The sequence below is a fragment of the Emydura macquarii genome, unplaced genomic scaffold (genome assembly GCF_026122565.2).
Source record: "Emydura macquarii macquarii isolate MOO-44397 ecotype Brisbane River unplaced genomic scaffold, CSIRO-AGI_Emac_v2 contig_378, whole genome shotgun sequence".
Classification (NCBI taxonomy): Eukaryota; Metazoa; Chordata; order Testudines; family Chelidae; genus Emydura; species Emydura macquarii.
In genome coordinates, this window is record NW_027130515.1 from 1,105,221 (window position 1) to 1,113,505 (window position 8,285).

Consider the following 8,285-nt stretch of genomic DNA (forward strand, 5'->3'; position numbering starts at 1 on the left):
GTGGGAGGGCACCTCCAGCATCACTGCAGGGCAGAGAGGCTCTGTGATGCTAGCAGAACAGGGGCCTCGCCTGAACGCTGACAGATACACAGCTGGAGTCTGGGCCTGTCCGGCTCCCTGTGCGCTAGTGCTGGTAAAACAGGTCTTAGGAGGAGCAGAACGTGGTTGGTCTTCCGACCGTATTGAACGCCTGTGAGCTGCTGCCTGCATTCCTTTCACGTCTAACAGCTGGGTCCCATACGCACGGCAAGGGAATGTCTGAGCGGTTGTGTGGTGAGCCACTGAGACAGTGCAAACCGCCAGACTGGAGAGAGAGGCACTGACTTGAATGAAGGGCTGGTCTCCAGTGGAAGGAGCCATGCCCGGCCCCCAGGAAAGTCCCATCGACACTAGACGGACCATCGTGGGACTTGGCAACTGGAAGTTCCCTCTGTATCCTCAAGAAGAGCACAAACGATTCTGGTGTTACTCTGTCTCCTCCCCGCGAAGGGGAGTCATGCCAGGGCCCTCCCACCAGCTGAGCTTTGCAGCCCACCGGAGAGAATCAAACTCCCAGGGAGGAACCGATTATCTCTGTGCTGCCGGGGGCAAGGTGTTCCTTGGCATAGGCAAGAGATCGCCAGCTGCGTAGCCGGGCTAAGCCCCAATGGCCAGGGCGAGTTTGCTGATTATATTTCCTTTAGGCACCTCAGACCGTAGCTCGTTCATGTATCCGAGCTTCCCTGCTTTAACCTTGCAGAGAGCGCTCTAATTCGCTTCCCTGTTTAATAAGTATCCACATCGTTTACTACAGGCCTTGTTCCTGCTGTGAGACCTCAAGTGCAATTGATCTGGGGTCAGGGCCGGGTCCTTCGGGGCCGGGAGTAGCCTGAATATTGCTGTGACTCGGTGCCAGGGGCCATCTACCTCTTGGGGGCTGGGACAGCACAGAGCACCCAGGGGACTGCCTGTGAGTCCATGATGAGGCCCTTCTAGTGCCGGAGGAATTTGCACTTGGCTGGTGAAATCTAAGTTCAGAGTGCAGGGACCATGTGGGGCTTGTGCCCTGGGCGGTGCAGTCGCCCTGAGGCTGGTGTCCACGCTTTTGGGTCACGTCTGTCCCTGGCTCTCAGGGAGCGTATTGCCGTGCTTGGTGCAGTGCTGGGAGTAGGATGGCTGGGCTTTTCTCCTGGCACCAAGCCTGGATCTCCTGGGCAAGCCCCGGCTCTTCCCTGAGCCCGTTTCCCCACCTGTGAAAGGGGGTGTTAACCTGGCCCGTTGCCGGTGCACCAAGTTTCTCAGATGCTGAAGGGCCCGGACCATTTATTCTCTAATGAGGCTGTCATTCTGTCTGGCACGTGTGCGTGGAGGGGGCGGATTGCGGTACAGCTTGCGAGTTGCCATGCGGGGTGCAGAGAGAGGTACTCTGTCTGTCTGTCTGTCTGTCTGTGTGTGAGAGGTTTATGCTGGTGATTCTTCTCCATGGATCCAGCCTCCCCATTCTCCATGAGGTTAAGATTTTGCTTTCCATCTGCCGGAACCACATCTGCTCCAGAGCCTGGCCTTTCTGCATGGCTGCCTGCAGAAAACCGGCAGAGCACTCTTGCAGATAAAGTGTGCAGCCATGTGTGAAAGGCGGGGGATGGGAGAAGCGCGCCAGAGGAAATGCCTTGCTTTTCTGCAAGAGAGAACCCTCATTTCCCTGCCCCTCCCGGAGACGGCCGGGCCCCCACGCTGGTTACAATGACTGTTACCTTCTTTCTCACCCCCGTGTCTGTGCCAAGGGCCAATCACCTCTCACCCTTCGGTGGGGGCTTAGATTTGGGGTAAAACCCATCCACTTCCTCTGGCTCTGGAGCAGCATGGAGTCCCTGGGGGAGCCAGGAGGCCGTGTTCCCCATACAAGTCTGGTGGCAAAGGTAGGCGCCACCGAGGGGTATCCACGTCCCAACCCGAGACACCCAGAGCAGCATTTGGGGTGTCACGGACCCGCCGGGGCTCCGTGCTGAGTGCCCATGTGCTGCATCGACCAGTCCTGTTACGGCGGGCACCCACGCGTGAGAAATGAGCACAGCAGTGGTTTGCACAGGTGGGGCGTAGGTGGAGGGAGCGTGCCCGGGGCTCTGCGGGCGAGGCCAGCTGGATCCCAGGGTCTGTGTGTTACAAGCGTGTGACACATCCTCAGTGCACGTAACCCTGCCTTGGGGTCGGGTGGGGGTGGCCGGTGGGCGGGTCTGGGCTGTGCGCGCCGGGATGATGTGGGCAGTGCTGGACGGCCGGGTGAGATGAGCAGAGGGGAAGCTGCCGGGCACCAGGGCGGCTAGCGCTGGGCAGTGCGTGTCCTTGTCAGCAAGCCCTGCCGGCCCACTGGTCTCCTCCCGTCTGGCGCAGGCAGGGACCCTCCCTCGTCACACTCGAGCAGCGCTCGCCACAGAACCCAACCTCGACTTCCAATTGCCAGTGGAGACGGCGAATCCGCCCCACAAAGGCTGCCTGAGCGTGTGGGCGAGTGTGCGCACGCACGAGCGTGTGTGTGTGTGTGTGTACACGTGGGCATGCGCACACAGCCGTGTGTGTCCTGGTCCATGTGCGCCCATGCTGGGAGCATGCCGGTGCCTACGCGGCCTTGTGTGTGGGCCGTGTGTTCACATGCCGCGGCTCGTGCTTGTGCAAGACGTGTCACGCTCCCGACGGTGTCTGCACAGAGGGGAGCGCAGAGCGAGGAGGAGGAGGGGCTGCGATTCTGCCAGCCTCGGCTGGGGCGAAGGCGGATTTCAGGCGTCGAGCGCGCGGAGCGAGTTTCCAAGGTGATATGTAACATCTGACTCACCCTCTCCCATTGTTAGCCTGCCAGGCGCACGCCTCAGGCGCCTGCGCGGGGAAAGGAGGAGGGAGAAGGCTCCATCTCAGGCCCCCATGAGCCGGGGGGCCCGATCCCTGAGAGCCCCCGGCTGTGCCCAGTTCAAAGGGAACGGCTTCCTCAGGGCGAAGCCTGGGGCCACGGCGGGTGTGGAGAAGACAGCGAGTTAGGCAGGGGCATACCATGGCTGGGGGGCTGGCGGAGGGACCCTGACCCAGGTGTGGGGCTCGAGCCCCCCCCATTGGCACTGCACCCCTGCAGAGGTGCCCTGGGCTGGGCCGCTGGCGTGGGCGGCTCTTGGTGCCAGGCCGGGGCGGCAGGCAGGAACCCCAGGCGGAGAGCACTGGGCAAGTGCAGATCACGGGCAGGGCACTGGATGTCTTGGGGGCTGGCGAATCACCTGCACCGTCCCGGCCTGCCAAGGCAAGGCGGGTGGACGTGGACGGGCGGTAGGGGGCAAAGCAGGGGTTGGGCACCCTTCGCTCTGATTCCATTTCATCTTCTCGCAGGCCTTTCGCCCAGCACCTCCCTTCCGCGGCACCGGGCTCTGCGGGGCTCGGGGGCAGCAGGAGACCAGCCCAGAGCCCCCAGACAAGGAGAGGCCAAGACAACACCAGCCCCCTTTGGCACAGCCCAGCGTGGCTCCGTGGCTGCCCCAGGCCACCGCCAGACCACGGGCCCACAGCTGCCCTCCTCGCCAAGCTGGGCCAGTGGGTCCCACGAGCAAGGGGCCGGATGGCGGGGCTGGGAGCCGGCTCTCCCCCCATGGCACTGCAGCAGGCCTGCTGAAGCCAGCCCTTAGCGGCTGCCTGGGGGGGCTTTTTACAGCCGCTCTCTGTTGCCCTCCCTCTCGGGGGTGGGGGTTGCTGGGCCCGAGCCGCTGGCAGCTCGTGAGTTTGGTGGGTTTGCACCTTGGGTAACGAGCGGTTGCCATGGTGACTGTGGGATAAGGGAGGGGTGAATGTGTGGCTGTGGGGGGGCGGGGAAGGAGGATGAGGGGGGCTGGCAGCCCGTGGACACCCCAGGGGTGTGGGCAGCCCCGGGGATGACGCCCAGAGGGAGGCAGACACACGTGCAGGGCGTGGTCCGGAAAGAGGTAGGCAGACAGCAGCACCGGCGGCAGCGGGGGGCTACCCAGCTGGGGGGGCGCCAGGCAGGAGAGCTGGGCCCAGGGGTCTAGGTGCCAAGCGATGCCCCAGGCCCAGCAGCGGGAAGGGCTACTGAGCTCTGCTTGCCCCGGGACCCATCCTCACCTGAGACATGCACGGCCCTGGCCCGCCTGGCGTCAGCCTCGGGGCAGTTACTGCACCCCAGGGCAAGGTGGGGGGCCCCTGCCAGCTTGGGCAAGGCTAGTGGCTCCCAAGACCGTCTACACACACCCGGGCATGTATGCACCCCTGCTCACACCCTGGTCTGCCAGCACGCCCACGGAGGTGGGCGCACCCTCACACGCACAGCCAGCCGCACGGCCACCTCCCCGCCTGCACACAGACACGCCAGGACACACGCAGATGTGTGCGCACCTTCAGACGGGCACCCGCACGCTGCACTGGCCTGGCAGCGTCTGGCCCCCACAAGGCCGTGGGGTGCTAGTCCCGCAGCAAGCGATGGGCAGCGGGCGCGGCGGGCTGCAGGTCCCCACCCCCGGGGGCGCCCGCCCGGGTGCAGCAAGCTGCGGCGCAGGGAGCTGCCCTGCCCCAAGGAGGCGCTGTTATGAGTCCGTTTGTTTTTATTTCTTTCCTCCCTATTTTTAGCATTGGGGGTTTTGTTCCAATCTTGCTGTTTACCGGCAGGAAGGAGCCGACTCGCTGCCTACATCCCCGCGTTGCCAGGCAACCAGGTGCACGTCTCATGCTGATTGGCTCCAGCAGCTGGAGCGAACACGGGGAATATGGCGACCCCCCCCACGCACCCGGCCCCTGCAGAGCGAGATGGGCTGGAGAGAAGGGCTGGGAGGGGGCGGGCAGGGGTGCAACAAAATGCTTGGGGCAAAGCTGCAGGCGCCTCTCTAGGCAGGCGCAGGGCCAGGCACATGCCCGCGCACACGGGACCGTGTGGCAGGCTAACCCGCGCTGCATCTCGCTCTGCCCAGCTCGGTGGCTGCATCGCCCAGGGCAGCCCGGGCAACCCCCGGTCCAGCCCAGCCTTTCCCCACGTGGGCTGCTCCTCACGACGGCCGCCTGCTCCTCCCTCCCGCAGGAACTCCCACTCTGAGGCTCGTGGAGCAGTGGGGAAAGACGGGGCTGCAGTGGGATGTAATTAGGAGATGGGGAAACAGGCACCAACAAGGGAAGGGACTTGCCAAAACCATCCCTCGCCTAGCCCTGCGGCGGGGGCTGTGGGCGAGAACATCTCTGTGGCTGCAGCCCGGCTGCTGCCTGGAGGTGCTTGGCTCCCGGTACACAAGGCCATCACCATCTCTGTGTAACGCCTGCTCCGCCGGGGGCTATACAAATAAATGAATAGCAGGGGCTGATCCGCCACTACCCGCACCGTGGCAGAGCCTGCCCTGGCTCTGCTCCCGGGCCCGGGAGCCCTCAGGCTGTCCTGAGTTCCCTGAGAAGTTTTGCTAAGGTTACCACGAGAAGAGGCTGTCGTTGGAACGGCCCCTTCCAGGTGTTGCTGGGCCCCCTCCCACTGCTGGGGATCTGAGCTGCTGCTGGGGGGGGGAGCTTCCATTAGCCCCCCGGAGCTGGCCAAAGGGCAGGTCTGCCCGGCTCATTAGAAGCAAATCTCAGAAGCAACCGCTGAAAACTGCAGCACGAAGTGGTTGTTTCCTGCTGCATGCTGTGGGGCCTGCTCCTCTTCTCCGAGCCCTTCCTTGGGAGGTTGCAGTCAGCTGCCCAAACCAGAGTCTGACACCTCCGGAGTCCCCTACTCGTTTACACGGGCGCCCTTGGCCATCCTGGCCACTTGCAGGGCGGGGGCAAGCAGGGTCACAGGCCCCCCAATAACCAGCAGGGCAGAGAACACCTCTGGCCCTGGGACCACGGGGAGGTCACAGAATGTGCCCTGCAAAGTCTCACATTGTGACTCCGGCACACGCCCTGCTGCAGTGACAGGGTGTGTGGGGCGGTGGGGGGTAGGGGGCAGAGAGATGATCCGAGTCCAGATCAGCTCTGCAGCGTGATTCTGGAGCTGGCTCTGATCTTTGCTGCTCTGGACTTGACAGGACTTGACTAAAAGCTAAACTCCCAGGCTGGTTTGGGGGGGACAAGGTGGAAGGGGCAGGGGGACCCCACAGAACCGTCGTCAAGGTTGGGCCTTCACCCCAAAGCACAGTGGATCCAGCCCTTCTTGGGCGAGCAGTGAGGCCTGAGCTCTCCCTTCTGGGGCGGCCTGAGCGCGCAGAGATTGACAGGCTGGAGCTGCTGCCTGTCTGTCCCTCACTGCAGCCTGTCATGGCGTCTGTGCTGCCGGCACGTGCCTGCCTCTGCTCCCAGCGTGACAGGCCTGCAGTCAGCACCCGCTCCTTGGTCTCCAGTGCTCCAGGGGTGTCGGAGCAGTGCCCGATAGCCTCACGTGCGGCAACGTCTCAGCACTGCCCAGCCCAGCGCCCGGGTCCCTGACACAGCCGTCTGGCTGCAGAGGCGTGAAACCAGCCCCGGCCCAGGCCAGCGTCGCTTGTCTGGCAGAATCAGAGTGCGTCAGAGAGGGCAGGGTCAGGAGTGGCGGCGCGACCCACCCCACCCACGACACAGCAACTCCACAAGCCTCCAGGCTTCTCCCGAGCCCGGCGTGGCTCCGGCAGAGGCCTGGTGTAAGTCCTACGTCTCCCGGCTGGCTGCACTTTCCCCCGCAGAGCCGCTGTGGGACTGGCTCCCAGCCTGCGCGGGAGCTGCCAGCCGGACGTTCATTCTGCCAGGCCTGTCCGACACCCCAGTCCACAGAGAACTCCCCACCCACCCAGCGCGCGCCGGGGCCTGGGCAGGGCTACGGCTCCAAAGCCGGCTGAGCGCAGGCCTCCACGTCGCTGGCAGCAGAGTCACACCACCTCCATGCCACGGCCAGGCCACGTGGGGCGAGACGCACACGGCGCGGGCGCACTGGATGCTCTGGCTGCGCTGCCCCCTGGACGGAGTCGTGGCAGGTCTGGTTCGCCCCCCGCCGCCGCGGAAAGGAGCGCTCCTTACAGTGACTTGTTCTGAGCAGTAAAAGATGGTGCGAATTAGCAACTGGAGGGTGATTCAGGCATGAGTCACAGCCACAGAGCAGAGGTGGCAACAAGGAAATGACAGGGCACCCACTCAGCGCCACCCTCCCCCCATGCCTGCTCCGCTGCAGCTCTCTCTGCTGTGCCGAGAGGGTGGGGGCTCCCTCTGCCCCCCAGCAGGCAGCTCGCAGCTCGGGCAAGTGCATGGAGTGATCCTGAGCCTGCTGGCGGAGCTAGGGCCGGGTTCTCTGGGTGACCCAATGGGTGAGCTGTGCCAGCTTGCCCATGCGTTTAGTAGTTGGATTCCAGAAGCACCCAGCGGCCCCGGCCAGGATCCAGGTCCTGGCAGAGGTCACAGCCATGGAACTGACTGGCCCCGGGACCTTTGTGTTCCTCCCCAGGGGCGAATCCTGCTGCCAGGCAGTGAAAAGGAAACCAGAGCTCACACCTGCAGTGTCCCCACAGCAGGGTCTGGTGCAGATCCCTGCCCTGGGCCTGCAGGGAGCAGGGGCTGCCAGTGCCAGGGAGCACGGGAAAGGTGTCACCGCCTCCCCTTCTAGCAGCCTGTCCGCCCCACACGCCAACAGCACGGGCAGGCGCTGGCCTGGCTTTGCTAACGCAGCAGCTCCGGTCCAGTCAGGCGTGGTGTGACGGGCCTGCCCTGAGGGAGTTACCTTGGGGAAAGGGAGCCCAGGAGCGGGTCCACTGGTCCTGCTGAGCTGGAACCAACCCAGCCAAGGCAGAGCGGAGACAGGCAGTGGGGAGAGAAGGGAAAATCCCCCCTCCCCCCAGCAATGGGGGGGGGGAAGATGCAAAGAACCTGCAGCCTGTGAAGAGAAGAGGTTCCTCCCCCCACCCCAAAATCAGTTCTGGGTCTGTGAGCTGGCAGGAGAAGGGAGAGCAGCCGGAGGGATGCAGTGCCGGCTGCCGTCCCTTGCAGCACCCCTGGGGAGCAGGTCAGGAACAGTCCCTCATCCTCCCCTCAGGAGTCACCCAGCCGCTCCCTTCCCGGATGGACAAGATCTTTCCTGGGGGAGGCGGACACCCCAGGGTGTGGGGTGCAGGGGCACAGGCACGGCACCTGCCGGTAGCCTGCCTTCTCCCACCCTCCATGATCCAGGCTGCTCCGGGCCGTGGGGCGTTGTAAGTTCAGTCCCCACGGGGTGTTACTGAGCCAGGCAAGGGCCCAGGGGTGCCAGCTCCGACGCAGAGTGCCGGGGAGGGGATAGAGCCGACCCACCGCTGCCTAGATGGGAGGAGGGGAAAGGCTGGTCTGCCCCCCGCCCCCAGAAC